Raw genomic sequence first — 22,532 nt, 5'->3', positions numbered from 1 at the left:
AAAATAAATACTAATCTGGTGATAACATCATCCGCATACACTATAAACGTTGTTCTAAGTACATACAATAATGTCAGGCCCTTAAACGACATCAAACACCTTTATATAAGGAAAAAAACAAAATAAAACTTCTCTGTTACAATGGACATGGCACCTAGAAGATGTGTAATTATTGGGTACTTCATTTGCACTTGGTGATACTCTTTCAGCAGGATTTGTACCTTGATCTCAGCTGATTGCCTAGAACATCTCCACCTCACAGAAACATACACAGATTCCACATGTTTATTTGACAAGTGTCTCAAACCAATTTTTTCTTACTCTAATCTGGTTCGTTCTACCTGGGAAGGCCTCTCAAGGTCGGTTCTCTTTGTGGGAGGCGGGTATGATAAGGTTGGCACCGGTCTGTCTGGACTGTTCTGTAGGCAAATCAAACAGCTCTAACAGAATTTAGCAGCAACAGCTGTAAAACCTGGGACATACCAATTAGATCTTACCAAATCGATCCTTGCAGTCTTGGGGCATATGTGAGGTCATACACCATCAATGCAAAAGCCATCAAGAGTGCATTGGGTGTTACCGGTTCACATTCCTTTATCCGTCCACATTCTGTTAGAATCTGGTTCTCATGCCTTCCGCTCCCAGTTGGACTCTTCCTGTGGAGAACAAGCTTTTCATAGCCTAATCAGTAATTGATCTTAATCAGATAATTAACTTGAAGAAAAACATAAACAATGACAGATTTATGTTAAACGTTCAAACTGGTCAGTAACTAAAACTGATACCTACAAACTGATTTCTCTTTCCTTTATATATATATCTATACATACACATATATACACTGCACAGAATTCTCTGCTCTAAAATTTCCCTTTCACAACAAAAATAAAAAGAAACAAATAAAAATGTTTTCGAATGGGAATATTCCGCTTCTGTACCTTTTATCTGACGCATGACTCTAATAGTCCAATGCTAAGGCTGGTCTAGAACTTTACATAAAACTTAACCTCAGTATTTAATATTCCCACAACACTTCTTAAATACAGTTATTAAACAAACTAACTTTGGGATAACATCTGGAGAACTGCTGATATCTTATTGTACAAACATCAGGTCAATACTTGGGATAACATTGTTCCCCCGTCACTTACACACAACATCTGCAGTGGGGAGGATACAGGCCGGGCTTCAGACCCCCCTGAGAACAGGTCTACACACACGAGCACATTGTCATACACTTCTACCTCAGGTAGTTGTATGTTCTGCAGTCGCTGGAACTGGTAATCTGGCCGGGCTGCACTTTTCACAGGTACCTTTGCTGTTTTACCTATGTCATGCCATACGCACATCATGCCGGCTGCTTCAAACCTAGTGGTGGCATTATTGTATCCAGGGACAAGCCAATTTACTGACACCTGGCTGCACATACCCTTGTTGTCAGGTCTGTCTTCTCTCACTCTCTCAATTGACTTACCCGATGATCCAATAAAGTTCCTACTACCAATGGGCCCATAATTGTGGGCGATGCCAAAAGCGTACCTAGAGTCAGTATAAATGTCGGCCGTCTTACCTTTTGCCAGGTTACAAGCCTCAGCGAGCACCTCCAGCTCCGCTCCTTGAGATGAACAAGAAGGTGAGAGTGGTTTCTGGGTAATTTACCTGGTGCCTCGTATCCTGTCTTGTACATACTGTATAATAAAATCTCTTTATTACAAATTTACATTAGAAACCCATGTCGCATATAGATAGAACATCTCAAAGGGGTGGCGTCTTCATCCTCTAAAATAAAACCAAATGTTATACACTTCTCCACACTCATCTGATAATCCAGAACACTTTGAGAATCTCACTTTTATCAGGTTCTGCAAATACTTGATTAATACAAAGACAAATAAAAAATAAAAGAAATTCCTAAAAACTTTACATCAAATTAACAATGTCCAGACAATTTTTGTTTTGCCTTCTCCCCCATCTAAATCCATAAAGACTCGTGTGGGTGACGTCACCTCTGCCTCATGTGTAAATTTGCTGGAGGGGGATGGTCTTTTACACAATACCTCATATTGGATGGAGACTACAGCACAGCTTACCCAGTGCCGTATTTACTGTTCTGGAAAGATCTGGAACCATCTACACAGAAAAACCTCAACATTTAGGTTACTCTCATACACATTTAATCTGGATTACTCATTGGGGTCTCTTACACATTTTTAGATCTCCTGAAACCAAATTAATTAATTCAAAACAAACCAAAATTGTACCTGATCAGTCCCTTCACCATTCCCCCCTTTGTGGACTCTACGAAAGTAATGTAGCAGAGTTCAAAACTACATCTCAACATAACAAAGTCGGGCACTAGTTTAACCCCCTGTAATGTACAACAGCCTGAAACAAAAATGACCTTTTCCTGACGAAAATACATTTTATCTTTACAATGACATAACTCATGTGTGAAATCATTATAATGTGAAAATATTATATCTGATAACATTAATTACTGCAAACCAATAAACTGTATATAAAAATAGGGAACGGTGGGGGCACTGTGACACTATTTACAGTGGGCACTGGCACTATGTGGGCAATGTGGCACTATCTACAGTGGTATTGCATCACTATCTACATGGGCACTGTGGTGTTTTCAGGGGGGTGGGACAAAAAAAACTTAAATATAATTCATCCATTTTTTTAACGTCCATGAAAAACGGATGGCAAATGGCGGTGAAAAATGGTGTCAGACGGCCAGGAAACGAATTAAAATTTTGAGACACATGGATGCAAAATAGCCATGTAAAACTGACAGTTGATCCGTTGTTGACTGTCATTGTTTTCACGGTCGGTCGTGTGTATATAGCCCTCCTCACAGCGATCCAGGGTGACTAATTGTTACAGAGCTCTACGGTGTGTGTGTGTATATATATATATATATATATATATATATATATATATATATAATTTTTTTATTTATGTGATTTGTCTGCTCATAAGAAAAATTTAAAAACACTGAACTAATCTAGAAAATTAAAGCCTTATAAGTCTTGTAAAAAAAACCATAATGAAATTAATTGGGATATTCAAAGCAGTTCCAAAGATATTATCGTTTAAAGAAGTGCATATCAAAAATGGAAAATTTGACCAGGACACAGAGGCATCAATGACCCTTGGTCATGAAAGGGTTAATGGGTCGCACATTCAATTACCCAGAGTAGCAACATATAAGTGGCCCTAGAAAAGCAGTTTTCTCCATACTGGAAGAGCGCTAATTTTCATAAAATGCATTTACACCTGGGCAGTCCTCTTGGAATACAGGATTTAGAAGCCGATTGGTCAATTATATGACCTCACATACTATGCTAAGCTACACAGAAGCTGATTGGTCAGAGCCCTCACTGCAGCTCAAAACTTTAGACTCCTTCAGACACAAGTCACCCTTTGAGGTTGGGTACACTGTGGAACCTGCCTCAAAATCCATACCAAAATCTGCAAATTTTGTTGTTGATTTTAGTGTGCAATTTAGCTGCCGATTTCATTCATAGCAATGGATAGTGCCGCCACCCCCCCCCCCCTGCAAATCACAACCCCACCACAGTAGATAGTGCCTGGACTGACTCTAGGAGCAGAATCCCCAGTGTCAGATCGCACTGGCCGGGGATTCCGCTTCTAGAGAGCCCCTGACGGCACTGTCCATTTGGACATTGTCACTAGTGGCTCTCTCTAGGAGCGGAATCCCCGGCCGTCACTCTGTCGGGGATTCCGCTACTGGAGAAGCGCCTGGTGTCACAATCCATATATGGACAGAGACATCAGGGGCTTCCTATAGGTGTGGAATCTTCGGCCAGAGGGATTCCGCTTCTACAGGGAGCTACAGTGGTGCTAATTACAGAAAGGGTAGTGCCATATACAGGGGGGGGGGGTGCTATCTGCAGCGGGAATATTGCTAAAATACAGGGGGGAATGTTGCCAAGTATAGGGCGGTGGCGATATCTACAGGGGGGGGTGGCACTATCTACATGGGTATTGTGGCATTATATTGGCACCATCTAAAGGGAACACTGGCGCTATCTACATGGGCACTGTGTGGCACTATGTGGGCATTATCTACAGGGAGAACTGTGACTCTCCGAAAGTAATGTAGAAGAGTTCAAAACTACATCTCAACATAACAAAGTCGGGCACTAGTTTAACCCCCTGTAATGTACAACAGCCTGAAACAATAATGACTTTTTCCTGACGAAAATACATTTTATCTTTACAATGACATAACTCATGTGTGAAATCATTATAATGTGAAAATATTATATCTGATAACATTAATTACTGCAAACCAATAAACTGTATATAAAAATAGGGAACGGTGGGGGCACATACATTTTCAAACCCCCCCCCCCCCCGTGTCTCACAGTATCTATAGCTTAATACATCTGAATTAACATCAGAACACATGAAATCTGATCACATCACAACACATAAATATCGTAACTTTTATAAACAACAGCGCATGCGCAAAGAGAAGAAATTTATTTAGGTTTGTAGACATCACTGATATATATATATCTCTCAGCAGTGCATACTGAAATCCTTTGTCTCATCAGCTCTGCAGACTGCACCCAGTCAGCCCCCCTCCTCCTCCCAAACACAGCATACTACAGGGGGGAGGCGGGGGGGTCACACACTCACAGCTTCTAACAGCGTCTAGTCTCACAATCTTAACACTTTCAATGCCGGCAAAACAACATAGGTATCTGCAATCATTCATCACACCATTGTATAGGAATTATCTATATTCAAAACATCAACCACATAATCTGTAACAGTATCCAATCTGTCAGCCACCATCTCTATATTATGATGACGTGTTGCTTCATCAGTGAACAGCGTCTAGCATGGAACCTAAAAATAGGAAAGACACTAAAAATGACAAAATTAACAAGGCGATTATTTCATACTGATTTGGTTGAGCCGGGCGTGACCACATCAGGGGTGGGTGGTGGGGGGCAGCCTCTCCCATTGGAAACACAGTGCGCAGCTGTGAGGGGGGGGGGTTTCCCACCCACAATGAGGACACACTCAACATGAGGTACGGACACCATTACCGGGCGTCGGCTGGTCCTGTGTTTTCTAATACCTATAACATACAATACCTTTCTTATTCCTAACTTCCATTCACTTCACCAAATCATGAATAGGATCGGGTGATCCTGATGATTTGAATATGGACCATAAACCATCCATTCTAACAGTCTATATTATACACGTAATTTATATAACAATCTTCGGTCTATAACTCTCTGACATGGTTAATATATATATATATATATATTACCCACGACTTATCACACAACTTAACAGGTTGTTTTTTTTGGGTTTTTTTCATACACACCGCGTATGCCTTATCACACGACTTATCAGTGTTTTGCATTGCACCCCGCTTGCACCTGTCTCACGTCTTATCACACGTCTTATCAGTGCATCATTGCACCCTGTGTGCCCGCGTATAGGACAGGTTATAATACTATCCACGACTTATCACACATCTATATTGTGTCCGCGTATTTTCTATCTAGTCCCTAATTACCCAGACGATGGTTAGTCGAGCGCGACTAAGGTCTCACAGGTTTTTTTGACCTCACAGCGGAAAATATCACCTCTGTCGCCTGAGATAATCCAGTAAATCAACAAAAGGGTTCTACAGATCGCCACAAGACTGTCCACTAACACAGATAAGTCGAAGATTCATAAAATTAACTTGCTTACCGTGTTGCGGAGGTGATCAAATTCCTTCAGTGGGCAACTTTGAGTCTTCAGTTTCACCCTGTGATTGTCGATTGTCCGGATTTTGATATTTCCTCGAGTGAGGCCCCACGTTCGGGCGCCAAATGTCAAGTCCGTATTTCACACCGAATAACCACCTCTGTAAATTGAAAGCTGAAGGCATGCCTGGAAGAAGTAAACCAGCCAAATATGTTTGGTACACAGCTTCCCTCTCTCAGCCAGGAGGAAGACTGAAAACTTTTTATTCAGAACAAAGAAACACAGAAAGAGACACATGCCTCCTCCCCAGAGATGTGGGAGTGCCCAAGCCCCCACCAGTTTCTCAGACTCACTCTTCTTGCATTCCAGGGGGCGGTGTCTTCCATAGGTGTGTCCGACATGAACAAAGAACTTGTTATATATGTCAGTATATTACACAAAGAACTGAAATGTATATACATATGTGTGAGGATAATATTTTTCAAACAATATACATAGTAATGATCCCTGACACCACTATTAGCAAATAAATCTTATCCCTTGTATAGTCATTTCTCCATACAGTGGCATAACTATAGGGGTCGCAGCTGCCACAATAGCCCGCGGCCCCTCGCACCACATCTATAAAATGTTACTATAGTACCTCCTGGGGCCTATGAAATAAACTACACGTGCCCCTGTTACTATAGTAACTGACAATATACTTATCCTCCTCGTTCCGAGCGCAGGGGAGATCCTGGCGTCTCTTCACGTCATGACGTCGCATCGCTGTGCGCAACATCCCGACTCTGGATGGAGTCAGGACCTCCGCTGCGGCTGGAGCTGAAGAGGAGGGTAAGTATACTATTACTGCCTGCTGGGGCCTGGGTTGTCCAGTCCCTAAAAATGTATGGCCTATCCCCAGGATAGGCTATCAATAACTGATGGGTCGGGGTCCGCCTGCCGGGACCCCCGCCAATCAGCTGTTTTGAAGGGGGTGCAGCGCTCTCACTGCGGTGTGACGGCGATTCAGAAGTGACCGGAATGAAGGGGAAGCAGCGCTCTCACTATCGCTGCACCCCCTCCAATACAACTGATTGGCGGAGGTCCAGGCAGGCGGACCCCATCTGTAGTGATCACCGGCACCGGGGCAGCCGCAGGCTGGTAAAGTACAAAAACAGTGGCCCTTCCCACCCTGGTAATGCTCGGCTGCTGCTCTGTTGTATCTGGCTGGCTATAAAAATGTGGGGGGGAGGGGCCCACGTCGATCTAAAAAAAAAAAAAAAATAATAATTGGAAAAATCGATGTGGGGTTCCCCCATTTTTCATAATGTTTCCCCCCAGCTACGCCCCTGCCCAATATTCCAAAACATCTTCTCCATTTAATTCAAGGACAACTCTGATAAGACGGGCAGGACCTCCTGCCACCCTAAGCACCCCGGTGGCGAACGCCAGCGAGCAGCAGCTTTAGGTTGTCTAAATTGTTCTGTACAATAAAGTTTATTGAATAAAGAAAAAATGGCCAGCAGCTATTGGCCAGTTATAGGTTCCGCCCCGTTTCCTAAGTAACAGCAGAGAGCGAACTGGACGTGGTCAGATGTTTAGATTCAAAGTGAGGAAAAAACGTGAGACCAAGCGGCCGCGGACAGCGACACCTGCAGGACCGGCGTGAGGTATTACCCGAGAGGAGAGGCGGTTTTCTCGTGTGTCGTGTGCTCCGCTGACAGGACGCGCTCTTTCCGGTAATGACGTTCAGTAGTGGTCTGCTGCTATGTGGTACTATAACGCCCAGCATGTCTCTAGTCGCAGGTTGTTTATTCAGCAGTCTCTTCGCTATGGCCGACTATTAGCTGGTGGGCTCACTGCATACATGTGCGTACAGCTCCATTAACCCCTTAGTGACCAACAATACGCCTTTTCACGTTCATCACTATGGAGCCTTAGGCTAGGCTGACGCCTTTTCACGTTCGCCTAGTCTAAGTCCTGCACGGGTCTCCAGTGCAGGCTGGAGTCGGGGCTCAGCTGTCTGATGACAGCCGAGCTCCTGCTCCAATGCCCGCGATAGAAGTTGACTTCGATCGCGGCCGTTTAACCCGTTAAATGCCGCCAATAGTGACCGCGGCATTTAACTTGTTCACCCATCGGCGGCCCGCAAATGCAATCGCGGGTCTCCGAAGGGTTGTCATGGCAGCCGTGGGCTTGATAAAAGCCCCCAGTTCTGCCCTGGACATATGCCTGTTAGGACGCGCCGGAGGCACGTCCTAATAGATTGCCTGTCAGATTTACACTGACAGGCAATAATGCTCTGGTATACGAAGTATACCAAAGTATTATAGCATTGATCTGAAGATCGCACAGTAAAGTCCCCTAGTGGGACTAATGAAATAAGTAATAAATGTGAAATAAAGATTATTAACCCCTTCCCGCGATTGGGCGTGACTGTACGTCCGAAATCAAAGTGATTTCCCGCAGACGGGCGTACAGTTACGCCCTGCAGATAAAGCAAGCACAGGAGCTGTGCGCGGTTTATCTTCAGCGGCTGTCAGCTGTTATACACAGCTGACATGCCGCTGCAATGGCTGCGATGGCTGTTACCGCCGATCGCAGCCATTTAACCCCTTCAATGCGGCTGTCAATGACGTCCGCCACATTGAAGTGGTTGACAGAGGGAGGGAGCTCCCTCTGTACCCCCCGCGCGCCCCGCGATGGATCGCGGGTGGCGATAGTTGCTATGGCAACCAGGAAGCCGTTACTAGGCTTCCTGGTTGCCCAGGTATGGTAGCCTATTAGGTCCTGCCCGAGGCACGACCTAATACGCTAACTGTCAAATGAAGAATGACAGTTACGATGCACTGCACTACATAAGTAGTGCAGTGTATCGTACCGGGGATCAGAAGACCAGATCTTCAAGTCCCCAGGTCAATGTAAAAGAAAAAGTAAAAAATGTAAAAAAAAATGTGAAAGAAAAATAAATAAATAAAAGTTAATAAATAATAAATAAATAATAAAAACAACACTTGCCCTGTTTCCCTGATCAACTTCTTTATTAGAAAAAAAATTAAAATATGAAAAAAACCTATACATAATAGGTATTGCCGCGTTCGGAACGGCCTGATCTATAAAAATATCACATTATTTTTACCGCACGGTGAACACCGTAAACATTTTTAATAAAAAACAATGACAGCATTTTAGTTTTTGGTCATCTTGTCTCAAAATTTTTTTAATAAAAAGTGATCAAAAAGTTGCAAGTAACGCAATATGGTACCAATAGAAACTACAGTTCGTCACGCATAAAAGAAGCCATCCCGCAGCGATATCAACTAAAAAATAAAAAAGTTATGGCTGTCAGAAAATGGCGACACTAAAACATGATTTTTTTAGAAAAGAGTATTTTTATTGTGGGAACGTAGTGAAACGTAAAAAAACGATATAAATTTGGTGTCGCTGTAATCGTATCGCCCCACAGAATAAAGTTAACATGTTGTTTATACTGCACGGTGAACACTGTAAAAAAAAAACAAAGAAAAGTGCTAGAATTGCTGTTTTGTTGTTTCCTCATCTCCCAAAAAATGGAATAAATAGTGATAAAAAAATCGCATGTACCCCAAAATGGAACCAATAAAAATTACAGCTCGTTCCGCAAAAAACGCGCCCTCACACAGCTCAGAAAAATAACACGTTATGGCTCTCAAAACGCAATGATGCTAAATGACGACCCAGACTAATTTTTCAGGTCCAGTAGAATTTCACTAAATATCCCACATCGTCATTTGCTGGACCCCACAGGTGGACCCTGTAGATGCATCGGAGATGAGGAAACTTTAGGGCCTTGTGCGGCTTATAGGGCTAGTGAAGAAGTCAAACATTAGGCAATACTGGAGCACAGATATTTTGCATAATACCCAATAAACCCGGCCTGTGTATAAAGGATTGGTTCAAAGCGTACCACACCAATCCATGGATTATTCATTCACCCCATTATTACATCATCCTATTATGCCCTGATGTACTCCGCCCAGCTAACATATACCCTGATGTACGCCGCCCAGCTTACATATACCCTGATGTACTCCGCCCAGCTTACATATACCCTGATGTACTCCGCCCAGTTCACATATGCCCTGATGTACTCCGCCCAGCTTACATATACCCTGATGTACTCCATCCAGCTTACATATACAATGATGTACTCCGCCCAGCTTACATATACAATGATGTACTCCGCACAGCTTACATATGCCCTGATGTACTCCGCCCAGCTTACATATACCCTGATGTACTCCGCACAGCTTACATATACCCTGATGTACTCCTCACAGCTTGCATATAGCCTGATGTACCCGCACATATTACATATATCCTGATGTACTCTACAGTTTACATATATCCTGATGTACTCCGCGCATATTACATATACCCTGATGTACTCCGCACAGCTTACATATACCCTGATGTACTCCGCCCAGTTTACATATATCCTGATGCACTCCACCCAGCTAACATATACCCTGATGTACTCCGCACAGCTTACATATATCCTGATGCACTCCACCCAGCTAACATATACCCTGATGTACTCCGCACAGCTTACATATACCCTGATGTACTCCACAGTTTACATATATCCTGATGTACTACGCACAGCTTACATATATCCTGATGTACTCCGCGCATATTACATATACCCTGATGTACTCCGCCCAGCTTACATATACCCTGATGTACTCCGCACAGTTTACATATACCCTGATGTACTCCGCCCAGCTTACATATACCCTGATGTACTCCGCCCAGCTTACATATGCCCTGATGTACTCCGCCCAGCTTACATATACCCTGATGTACTTCGCCCAGCTTACATATACCCGGATGTTCTCCGCCCAGCTTACATATGCCCTGATGTACTCCGCCCAGCTTACATACACCCTGATGTACTCCGCCCAGCTTAAATATGCCCTGATGTACTCCGCCCGGCTTACATATACCCTGATGTACTCCGCCCAGCTTACATATGCCCTGATGTACTCCGCCCTGCTTACATATATCCTGATGTACTCCGCCCAGATTACATATACCCTGATGTACTCCGCCCAGCTTACATATATAATTGTCACGGACACAGGGTATGTGGACCCACTAGGCCGCACCGCCGTAGCGGGGAGGCAGCTGACCAGGTCACAGTCTATGCGGAAGTCAATGGCAGACAGTAATGCTTTGGGTACCTGAAATAGTCCCGGCGGTGGCTGTGGCTACAGCACGGATGGAGGCAGATGTGACAGGTGGCGCCAGACGTGGCGGGCAGTATCCGATGAAGCGGAAGACACTTGGCGTGGCAGATGACACTTGGCGTGGCAGAAGACACTTGGCGTGGCAGAAGACATTTGGCGTGGCAGAAGACACTTGGCGTGGCAGATGACACTTGGCGTGGCAGAAGACACTTGACGCTGGTAGGCACAGGAACTGGATACGGGATACGGAATACAGGAGCAAGGTACACTGGGAGGCTGGAAGACACTGGTAGACCATAAGTAAGACGAACAACGGGAAAACTAACTGGCAAAGGGCAAGAGGGCAGAGCCCTTTTTATAGCCTGGGCCAGATTACAGCTTTTTACAAAAATGCGCGCACTGGCCCTTTAAGGCCGTGCACGCGCGGGCGCGCGCACCCGCCGGAGACACTCAGAATCTGGAAGAGAGGGCCGGCGCCTGACTGGGGGACGACGCTGGAGGCAGGTAAGCTGTCCATGGCCACGGCCGTCGGGGTTAACGACCGATCGACGGGCCGTGACCATAGACGTTACAATAATGATGTACTCCGCCCAGTTTACATATGCCCTGATGTACTCCGCCCAGCTTACATATACCCTGATGTACTCTGCCCAGCTTACATATACCCTGATGTACTCCACAGTTTACATATACCCTGATGTACTCCGCACAGCTTACATATACCGATGTACTCCGCACAGCTTACATATATAATGATGTACTACGCACAGCTTACATATACCCTGATGTACTCCTCACATATTACATATACCCTGATGTACTCCGCACAGCTTACATATACCCTGATGTACTCCGCCCAGCTTACATATACCCTGATGTACTCCGCACAGCTTACATATACCCTGATGTACTCCGCCCAGTTCACATATGCCCCCACATTATAAGCTGAAATACCACTAATACACCAAGCAAAATCTGCGCTTCAAAAGCCAAATGGTGGTCCAACTGAGCCTGGCAGTGTACCCAAACGGCAATTTATGACCACATATGGTGTATTCTGGAGAACCCGCTTAACAATTTATGGGATGTGTGTCTACGGTGGTACAAGCTGGGCACAACACATTGGGCACTGAAATGGCATATTTGTGGAAAAAGCCATTTTCAATCTGCAACATCTATTGTTTACTCATTTTTGCAAAACACTTGTGCGGTCAAAATGCTCACTACACCCCTAGATCAATTCTTTGAGGGATCTAGTTTCCAAAATGGGGTAATTTTTCGGGGGGTACCACTGTACTGGTACTATAGCTGTAAAGGATCTGCCAGGTACTACATCTGGGTATACTCCCAGGATTAATCAGTCGACACCTGAGGCCAGACCTCTGAGACTGACACCTGCTCCCACCAATCAGGGTGGCAGGCTCAGGAGTGGGAGAGCCTATCGCGGCCTGGTCAGTCAGAGTTAGCTCCGCCCCCTGTCCATTTATACCTGCTGTTTTCTCTTCCTCCTTGCTTGTTATACTTTTTGGATTCCTGGCCCCACTGCTGCCTTGCTCCAGCCTGCTTCTGCCGTGCTTCTGCTTTGCTTCAGTTCCGTTTATCCTGCGTTGCTCTACCCCTGGCTTGCTTCTGCTCCGTGCTCCCGTTTGTATACTCCACTACTTCCTGATCCTGACTGGCTCATTAACCCTCCGTTTCCTCGCGGCGTTCCGTGGGCTACTGTATTCCCTTGCGTGTTCCCTGTTTGTCTCCCTTGCACTTAGACAGCGTAGGGACCGCCGCCAAGTTGTACCCCGTCGCCTAGGGCGGGTCGTTGCAAGTAGGCAGGGACAGGGCGGTGGGTAGATTAGGGCTCACTTGTTCCCTTCACCTCCTTCCTGCCATTACATAATAACAAGCGCTAATAACAAGCCCTTACCTAGTCTACCATTTCTTCTACGCTGACGTTATCATGGACCCCCTTGAGACCCTGACCCAGCAGATACAGGGCCTCTCCCTACAGGTCCAGGCCCTGGCTCAGAGGGTCAATCAGTCTGACGCTGCCTTTGTAGTACCCCTCACCTCACCTTTAGAACCCAACCTCAAGTTACCTGACCGGTTCTCAGGGGACCGTAAGACTTTTCTCTCCTTCCGGGAGAGTTGCAGACTTTATTTCCGCCTAAGACCTCACTCCTCAGGTTCCGAGAACCAGCGGGTGGGTATCATTATATCCCGACTCCAGGAAGGGCCCCAAGAGTGGGCCTTCTCCTTGGCTCCTGACGCCCCTGAACTTTCCTCCGTTGATCGGTTTTTCTCTGCCCTCGGTCTCATTTACGACGAGACTGACAGGACTGCCTTAGCCGAGAGTCAGCTGGTGACCTCTCCTGGTGGGAGACCTGTTGAGGAATACTGTTCTGATTTTAGAAAGTGGTGCGTAGCTTCTCGGTGGAACGACCCGGCCCTAAAGTGCCAGTTTAGGTTAGGATTATCTGACACCCTCAAGGATCTGCTGGTTAGCTACCCCTCTTCTGACTCCCTAGACCAGGTTATGGCCCTAGCAGTACGACTTGACCGACGTCTCAGGGAACGTCAGCTTGAACGTTTCAATGTTTTCCCCTCTGACTGCCCTGCGATTCCCCCCGAGGTCCCGTCTCCTCGCTCTTCCACGGAGGACTCGGAGGTACCTATGCAACTCGGGGCCTCCATGTCCCCTCCACAACGTAGAGAGTTTCGCAGGAAGAATGGTCTCTGCTTCTATTGTGGGGACGACAAGCATCTACTGAACACCTGTCCCAGGCGCAAGAATAAGCAGCCGGAAAACTTCCGCGCCTAAGTGATCATCGGGGAGGTCACTTGGGCGCACAGGTATTTCCCGTTAATACTAAACGCAATAAGATTTTGCTTCCCTTTCAGGTCTCGTTTGCTGGCCGGTCTGCCACTGGCAGTGCCTTCGTGGATTCGGGCTCATCTGCTAATATCATGTCTGTGGAATTTGCTATGTCTCTAAAAATGCCATTTATTGATTTACCTTATCCTATCCCTGTAGTAGGTATCGACTCCACTCCTCTTGCTAATGGTTATTTTACTCAGCATACTCCTGTTTTTGAACTCCGTGTTGGCTCCATGCATTTGGAGCAGTGCTCTGTACTGGTGATGCAGAGATTATCGTCCGATCTGGTATTAGGTCTTCCCTGGTTGCAGCTGCATAATCCCAATTGCCGGATGTCATGTCTTTCGGTTAACTCTATTTCTCCCCGGGAGGCGGTAAACTCGCTTCCTGAGTTTGTTCAGGACTTCGCTGATGTGTTTTCTAAGGAGGCCTCCGAGGTGTTGCCCCCTCATAGAGATTACGATTGCGCCATCGATTTGGTGCCTGGTGCCAAGCTTCCTAAGGGGAGGATATTTAATCTTTCATGTCCTGAACGTAAAGCTATGAGGGAGTATATCCAAGAATGCCTGGCCAAGGGTTTCATTCGCCCCTCGACTTCTCCTGTAGGTGCTGGCTTCTTTTTCATGGGGAAGAAGGATGGTGGTCTTAGGCCGTGCATTGATTATCGGAACTTGAATAAGGTCACAGTAAGGAACCAGTATCCCCTTCCTTTGATTCCGGATCTTTTTAATCAGGTTCAGGGGGCCCAATGGTTCTCTAAGTTCGATCTACGGGGGGCATATAACCTTATCCGCATCAAAGAGGGGGATGAGTGGAAAACTGCGTTCAACACGCCCGAAGGTCATTTCGAATACCTAGTCATGCCCTTTGGGTTGTGTAATGCCCCTGCCGTCTTCCAGAATTTTATTAATGAAATTCTGAGAGATTACCTGGGTAATTTTCTTGTAGTGTACCTTGATGACATACTGGTGTTTTCCAAGGACTGGTCCTCCCACGTGGAGCATGTCAGGAAGGTCCTCCAGGTCCTTCGGGAAAATAATCTGTTTGCGAAGACCGAAAAATGTGTGTTTGGGGTACAGGAGATACCATTTTTAGGTCAAATCCTCACTCCTCATGAATTCCGCATGGACCCTGCCAAGGTTCAGGCTGTGGCGGAATGGGTCCAACCTGCCTCCCTGAAGGCGCTACAGTGTTTTTTGGGGTTCGCTAACTATTACAGGAGATTTATTGCCAACTTCTCGGTCGTCGCTAAGCCTCTTACGGACCTCACTCGCAAGGGTGCTGATGTCCTCCATTGGCCCCCTGAGGCCGTCCAGGCTTTTGAGACCCTCAAGAAGTGCTTTATCTCGGCCCCCGTGCTGGTTCAGCCCAACCAAAGGGAGCCATTTATTGTGGAGGTTGACGTGTCCGAGGTGGGAGTGGGGGCCGTCTTGTCCCAGGGTACCAGCTCCCTCACCCATCTCCGCCCCTGTGCTTACTTCTCTAGGAAGTTTTCGCCCACGGAGTGTAACTATGATATTGGCAACCGCAAACTTTTAGCCATTAAATGGGCTTTTGAAGAGTGGCGTCACTTCTTGGAGGGGGCCAGACACCAGGTAACGGTCCTTACTGACCACAAGAATCTGGTTTTCCTAGAATCTGCCCGGAGGCTTAATCCTAGACAAGCTCGTTGGGCACTGTTCTTTACCAGATTTAATTTCTTGGTTACCTATAGGGCTGGGTCCAAAAATATTAAGGCTGATGCACTGTCACGTAGTTTCATGGCTAATCCTCCTTCTGAGAAGGATCCTGCTTGTATTTTACCCCCTGGTATAATTGTTTCTGCCACTGATTCTGACTTAGCGTCTGACATCGCAGCTGATCAAGGTTCAGCTCCCGGGAACCTCCCTGGGGACAAACTGTTTGTCCCCCTGCAATACCGGCTAAGGGTACTCAGGGAAAACCATGACTCCGCTCTATCTGGTCATCCTGGCATCTTGGGTACCAAACTCCTCATTACCAGAAACTATTGGTGGCCTGGGTTGCCTAAAGATGTTAGGGCTTACGTCGCCGCTTGTGAGGTCTGTGCTAGGTCCAAGACCCCTAGGTCCCGACCTGCGGGCTTACTACGTTCCTTGCCCATTCCCCAGAGACCTTGGACCCATATCTCCATGGATTTTATCACCGATTTGCCTCCATCTCAGGGCAAGTCGGTGGTGTGGGTGGTAGTAGACCGCTTCAGCAAGATGTGCCACTTTGTGCCCCTTAAGAAACTACCTAACGCCAAGACGTTAGCTTCTTTGTTTGTGAAACACATTCTGCGTCTCCACGGGGCCCCGGTCAATATAGTTTCGGACAGAGGGGTACAATTTGTTTCCTTATTTTGGAGAGCTTTTTGTAAAAAGTTGGAGATTGATCTATCCTTCTCCTCCGCCTTCCATCCCGAAACTAATGGCCAAACGGAAAGGACTAACCAATCCCTGGAACAATATTTAAGGTGTTTCATTTCTGACTGTCAATTTGATTGGGTCTCATTCCTTCCCCTCGCCGAATTTTCCCTGAATAACCGGGTCAGTAACTCGTCAGGGGTCTCCCCGTTTTTCTGTAATTTCGGGTTTAATCCTAGGTTCTCCTCCGTTTCCCCTGGTTGTTCCAATAATCCCGAGGTAGAGGACGTTCATCGGGAACTGTGCACAGTCTGGGCCCAGGTTCAGAAGAACCTAGAGGCGTCCCAGAGCGTACAAAAGATTCAGGCTGATTGTAGACGTTCTGCTAACCCCCGGTTTGTCGTCGGGGATCTGGTGTGGTTGTCGTCAAGGAACTTGCGCCTTAAGGTCCCGTCCAGGAAGTTTGCTCCCCGATTTATTGGACCTTATAAGGTCATTGAAGTCCTCAACCCTGTATCCTTCCGTCTGGAGCTGCCCCCATCCTTTCGCATACACGACGTCTTCCATGCCTCCCTCCTGAAACGCTGCTCCCCGTCCTGGTCCCCCTCGAGGAAACCTCCTGTTCCCGTTCTCACCCCTGAGGGGGTGGAATTCGAGGTGGCCAAGATTGTGGACAGTAGGATGATCCAGGGCTCCCTCCAGTACCTGGTCCATTGGAGAGGATACGGGCCGGAGGAGAGGACTTGGGTACCTGCTCGAGATGTTCACGCTGGGGTATTGATAAGGAGGTTCCACCTTCTCTTCCCCACTAAACCGGGTCCTCTTAGTAAGGGTCCGGTGGCCCCTCATAAAAGGGGGAGTACTGTAAAGGATCTGCCAGGTACTACATCTGGGTATACTCCCAGGATTAATCAGTCGACACCTGAGGCCAGACCTCTGAGACTGACACCTGCTCCCACCAATCAGGGTGGCAGGCTCAGGAGTGGGAGAGCCTATCGCGGCCTGGTCAGTCAGAGTTAGCTCCGCCCCCTGTCCATTTATACCTGCCGTTTTCTCTTCCTCCTTGCTTGTTATTCTTTTTGGATTCCTGGCCCCACTGCTGCCTTGCTCCAGCCTGCTTCTGCTTTGCTTCAGTTCCGTTTATCCTGCGTTGCTCTACCCCTGGCTTGCTTCTGCTCCGTGCTCCCGTTTGTATACTCCACTACTTCCTGATCCTGACTGGCTCATTAACCCTCCGTTTCCTCGCGGCGTTCCGTGGGCTAATGTATTCCCTTGCGTGTTCCCTGTTTGTCTCCCTTGCACTTAGACAGCGTAGGGACCGCCGCCAAGTTGTACCCCGTCGCCTAGGGCGGGTCGTTGCAAGTAGGCAGGGACAGGGCGGTGGGTAGATTAGGGCTCACTTGTTCCCTTCACCTCCTTCCTGCCATTACAATAGCTCAATGCAACATGGTGTCAAAAAACGAATCTTATAAAATCTCCACTCCAAATACTAAATGGCGCTCCTTCCCTTTAGAGCCTTGCTGTGTGTCCAAATAGCAGTTTATGACCACGTGTGGGGTATTTCCCTACTCTGAAGAAGTTGCTTTACAAATGTTACGGTGCTTTTTCTCCATTATTTGTTGAGAAAATGAAAAAATTTTAACTAATGCTGCGTCTTATTGGAAAATAATGTCATTTTTCATTTTCACTGCCCATTTCTAATAAAATATATGAGACACCTGTGGCGTGCTGAAAAAATAAAAAAGTTAGAGCTCTTTGAATGCGACTATAGAAAAACGAATAAAATAGCTCGGTCATTAGGGCCTAAAATGGGATGGTCACTAAGGGGTTAACGTCAGTTAGCACAATATAAATACATTTACAGTAGCTCCCCCTAGTGGCGACTGCCGGTAGCTTTCCACTGAAGTGTAGTAACCAGGACATGAGTCTAAGGCTATGTTCACACAGAGTTTTTTGCAGGAGGAATATCTGCCTCAAAATTCCGTTTGGAAGTTTGAGGCACATTTTCCTCTCCCTGCACGCCGATTTTCGCTGCGTTTTTCGCCCGCGGCCATTGAGCGCCGCGGGCATAATACACCGCGAAATACGCTTTCTCTGCCTCCCATTGAAGTCAATGGGAGGTCAGAGGCATAAACGCCCGAAGATAGGTCATGTCGCTTCTTTTTCTCGCGAGGCATTATAGGTCAGTTTTTGACGAGTTTTGCGGTGCGGTTTCCGCGTAAAAAAAAGTCGTCAAAAAACTCAGTGTGAACTTAGCCTAAAATGTTCTTTACACAGGACGATTATCGGGCAGACAAGTGTTCATATAACGCTCGTTGCTGATAATTGCGCTTTGTAAAAAGGGCAGCGATCCGCAGATGAACGAGCAAACACCCAATCATCTGCTGGTCGTATCGTTTTAAAAAAGTGAAATATTATTGTTGTCGGCAGCGCATCTCCCTGTGTAAACAGAAAAACGCGCTGCCGACATGATAATAACGTTTGGGGACGAGCGATCGGAGTAACGACCGCTCGCCCTCATCCATAGCTCCGTGTTATTCATAGCTCCGTGTTATCCATAGCTCCGTGTTATCCATAGCTCCGTGTTATCCATAGCTCCGTGTTATCCATAGCTCCGTGTTATCCATAGCTCCGTGTTATCCATAGCTCCGTGTCATCCATAGCTCCGTGTTATCCATAGCTCCGTGTTATCCATAGCTCCGTGTCATCCATAGCTCCGTGTTATCCATAGCTCCGTGTTATCCATAGCTCCGTGTTATCCATAGCTCCGTGTTATCCATAGCTCCGTGTTATCCATAGCTCCGTGTTATCCATAGCTCCGTGTTATCCATAGCTCCGTGTCATCCATAGCTCCGTGTCATCCATAGCTCCGTGTTATCCATAGCTCCGTGTCATCCATAGCTCCGTGTCATCCATAGCTCCGTGTCATCCATAGCTCCGTGTCATCCATAGCTCCGTGTCATCCATAGCTCCGTGTCATCCATAGCTCCGTGTTATCCATAGCTCCGTGTTATCCATAGCTCCATGTTATCCATAGCTCCGTGTCATCCATAGCTCCGTGTTATCCATAGCTCCGTGTTATCCATAGCTCCGTGTCATCCATAGCTCCGTGTCATCCATAGCTCCGTGTTATCCATAGCTCCGTGTCATCCATAGCTCCGTGTTATCCATAGCTCCGTGTCATCCATAGCTCCGTGTCATCCATAGCTCCGTGTCATCCATAGCTCCGTGTCATCCATAGCTCCGTGTCATCCATAGCTCCGTGTTATCCATAGCTCCGTGTTATCCATAGCTCCGTGTCATCCATAGCTCCGTGTTATCCATAGCTCCGTGTGACCGGAGCAAACGAGCAGATATGTCATAAATGTCAGGTAGATTGGGGTTCCACCTCTGGGACCCGCATTCACTACTATGGGAGTTACGGAAACAGATCAGACAAAGCCGGAGGTGGGACCCTCATCTTTCTGACATCCTATGTATACGTCATAAATGTGTCTGATGCGAAGACCCCTTTAATGAGTATATCAGTAATAGTATAACTAGCAAGTACCAGCCGCTACCCCTCCCCCATCATTGCAACACCAAGTAAGGCGCCATGCACACGACCGTATTTTCATCTATCCCGGAAAACTGTCCATATTGCATCGGTATATACGGATCCGTAAAAAAAAAGAGGGAGGATGCAAATGATGTCATCAGCATGTTGCATAGCAACGCTTCCATAAATATGGTCAGAGTACGGATGCGTATCCATAGCCGCCCATATTTACGGAAGCGCCCATAGACTTCTATGGGAGAGTCCCTGCTGTAATTACTGATGAAAAATACGGTCGCGTGCGTGGGGCATAAGAAACTGCAGCTGCATCCCCCTCCTCCCTGTTTACAGTTTTTCACTAGATGGAACTTGCACGATCAACGATGTATCCAGTGACTCGGTGCTCATTTACACGAGCCGACGCACGCTGTACGGGGATGAGCGATGGTTAATACGATGGTCCGTGCTCGTACAGTTTACGTATTGTCGGCAGCACATCCCATTTGTACGCTGTGGACAACGAGGATTTTTTGGGATGCATAAAAGATGTGATCAGCTGACCAATGAGTGGTTTATCGTCTGATCGTCGCTGCCTGTGATCGAAAACAAGCGCTCGTATGATTATCGGCATTGGTAAAGGGGTCTTAATGTCAATAAAAGTTTTTTTTTTAATATCACAACGTTTCTAAGCATTTTCTATAGAACTTGATAGAAACCCATCGAGCCTAAAATAGACCCATCCTGGAACCCAGGGGTATAAACAGGCTTTTCTTTACAGCCGAGGTCTTGATGACGTCATTGAGACCGCGCGGTTATATTATTATTATAGATTGTGGGAGATCAAACATCAGGATATAGTTTTGTTGGCTTTAGCGATGGTTTGAACATTTGGTGTACTTCTTCTATTAGCCACAAGGGGGCGATACATAACCTGGAAGAACGCAGTGCGGGAGCCTTTTGGTTTTTCTTGGCTTTTATATTGTGGGGCTATTATATAATCTATACCAGTGGTTCCCAACCGGGGTGCCGAGAGCTGTTCAGGGGTGCCGCGGCTCATCCACGGCAAAAAAAAAAAAAATAATCGAATTTTTTTTTGACTTTTTTTTTTTTTTTTTTTTTTGCTACAAGCTCCGCCCCCGACGTTGTAGCAGGCGTGACGCGCGGACGTCTGTTACAAGCACCGCCCACAGCTTCCCACTAGAAGCCTGACGGAGGGAGAGGAGCCATTAACACTGGGCAGGGTAAGTGCGGTTTTCTTTACTTTCTTAGCAGTTGTGTGAGAAATGGAGCCAGGGGAATGTGGGTAGTTGTAGTTCTCTCCTCTTATACCTCCTCCCTGTAATGTCCTCTGATATCCCATAATAACAGTCTGGACATGCTGGGATTTGTAGTTCTCTCCTCTTATACCTCCTCCCTGTAATGTCCTCTGCTATCCCATAATAACAGCCTGGACATGCTAGGAGTTGTAGTCCTCTCCTCTTATACCTCCTCCCTGTAATGTCCTCTGATATCCCATAATAACAGCCTGGACATGCTGGGAGTTGTAGTTCTCTCCTCTTACACCTCCTCCCTGTAATGTCCTCTGATATCCCATAATAACAGCCTGGACATGCTGGGAGTTGTAGTTCTCTCCTCTTATACCTCCTCCCTGTAATGTCCTCTGATATCCCATAATAACAGTCTGGACATGCTGGGAGTTGTAGTTCTCTCCTCTTATACCTCCTCCCTGTAATGTCCTCTGATATCCCATAATAACGTCCTGGACATGCTGGGAGTTGTAGTCCTCTCCTCTTATACCTCCTCCCTGTAATGTCCTCTGATATCCCATAATAACAGCATGGACATGCTGGGAGTTGTAGTCCTCTCCTCTTATACCTCCTCCCTGTAATGTCCTCTGATATCCCATAATAACAGCCTGGACATGCTAGGAGTTGTAGTTCTCTCCTCTTATACCTCCTCCCTGTAATGTCCTCTGATATCCCATAATAACAGTCTGGACATGCTGGGAGTTGTAGTCCTCTCCTCTTCTACCTCCTCCCTGTAATGTCCTCTCTGATATCCCATAATAACAGCCTGGACATGCTAGGAGTTGTAGTTCTCTCCTCTTATACCTCCTCCCTGTAATGTCCTCTGATATCCCATAATAACAGCCTGGACATGCTGGGAGTTGTAGTCCTCTTCTCTTATACCTCCTCCCTGTAATGTCCTCTGATATCCCATACTAAGTCTGGACATGCTGGGAGTTGTAGTCCTCTCCTCTTATACCTCCTCCCTGTAATGTCCTCTGATATCCCATACTGTCTGGACATGCTGGGAGTTGTAGTCCTCTTATACCTCCTCCTGTAAACTTTCTCTGATATCACATAACATCCTGGACATGCTGGGAGTTGTTGTTCTTATACCTCCTTATTTATTCCTTCCCCAGGGGTAATCACACTTTCTGTCTGTGATGGTCCCTTTACTAGAGGGGCAGATGGTTATTTTATCGGGGGGCGGGGGGACTGAGGCTGATGGTGGCTTTACTGGAGGGGGCTGATGGTCATTTTACTGGGGGGATGGAGGCTGATGGTGGCTTTACTGAGGGGTCATTATAATGTGAGTGGGGGGCTGACGGTCATTACTGTGAGTGGGGGGCTGACGGTCATTACTGGGAGTGGGGGGCTGACGGTCATTACTGTGAGTGGGGGGCTGACGGTCATTACTGTGAGTGGGGGGCTGACGGTAATTACTGTGAGTGGGGGGCTGACGGTCATTACTGGGAGTGGGGGGGCTGACGGTCATTACTGTGAGTGGGGGGCTGA

General features: G+C 46.7%; 1 protein-coding gene and 1 long non-coding RNA gene across 3 annotated transcripts in view; one reads left to right on the top strand and one right to left on the bottom strand.

Moving 5' to 3' along the window:
* The window catches only part of LOC142761180 (uncharacterized), a 233,307-nt gene that overhangs the window by 140,035 nt on the left and 70,740 nt on the right, over window positions 1-22,532 (bottom strand). The gene's annotated exons all lie outside the window — the stretch shown is intronic.
* LOC142761177 (histone H3-like centromeric protein A) overlaps window positions 1-22,532 on the top strand; it is a 90,817-nt gene that overhangs the window by 64,204 nt on the left and 4,081 nt on the right. For both annotated transcript variants that reach the window (XM_075864371.1, XM_075864373.1), the window contains exon 2: window positions 20,860-20,972. The gene's annotated coding sequence lies outside the window, so the exon portion shown is untranslated. The remainder of the gene's footprint in view (window positions 1-20,859; window positions 20,973-22,532) is intronic.

This window comes from Rhinoderma darwinii, chromosome 4 (genome assembly GCF_050947455.1).
Source record: "Rhinoderma darwinii isolate aRhiDar2 chromosome 4, aRhiDar2.hap1, whole genome shotgun sequence".
Classification (NCBI taxonomy): Eukaryota; Metazoa; Chordata; class Amphibia; order Anura; family Rhinodermatidae; genus Rhinoderma; species Rhinoderma darwinii.
This window is presented reverse-complemented; position numbering and strand designations above follow the sequence as displayed.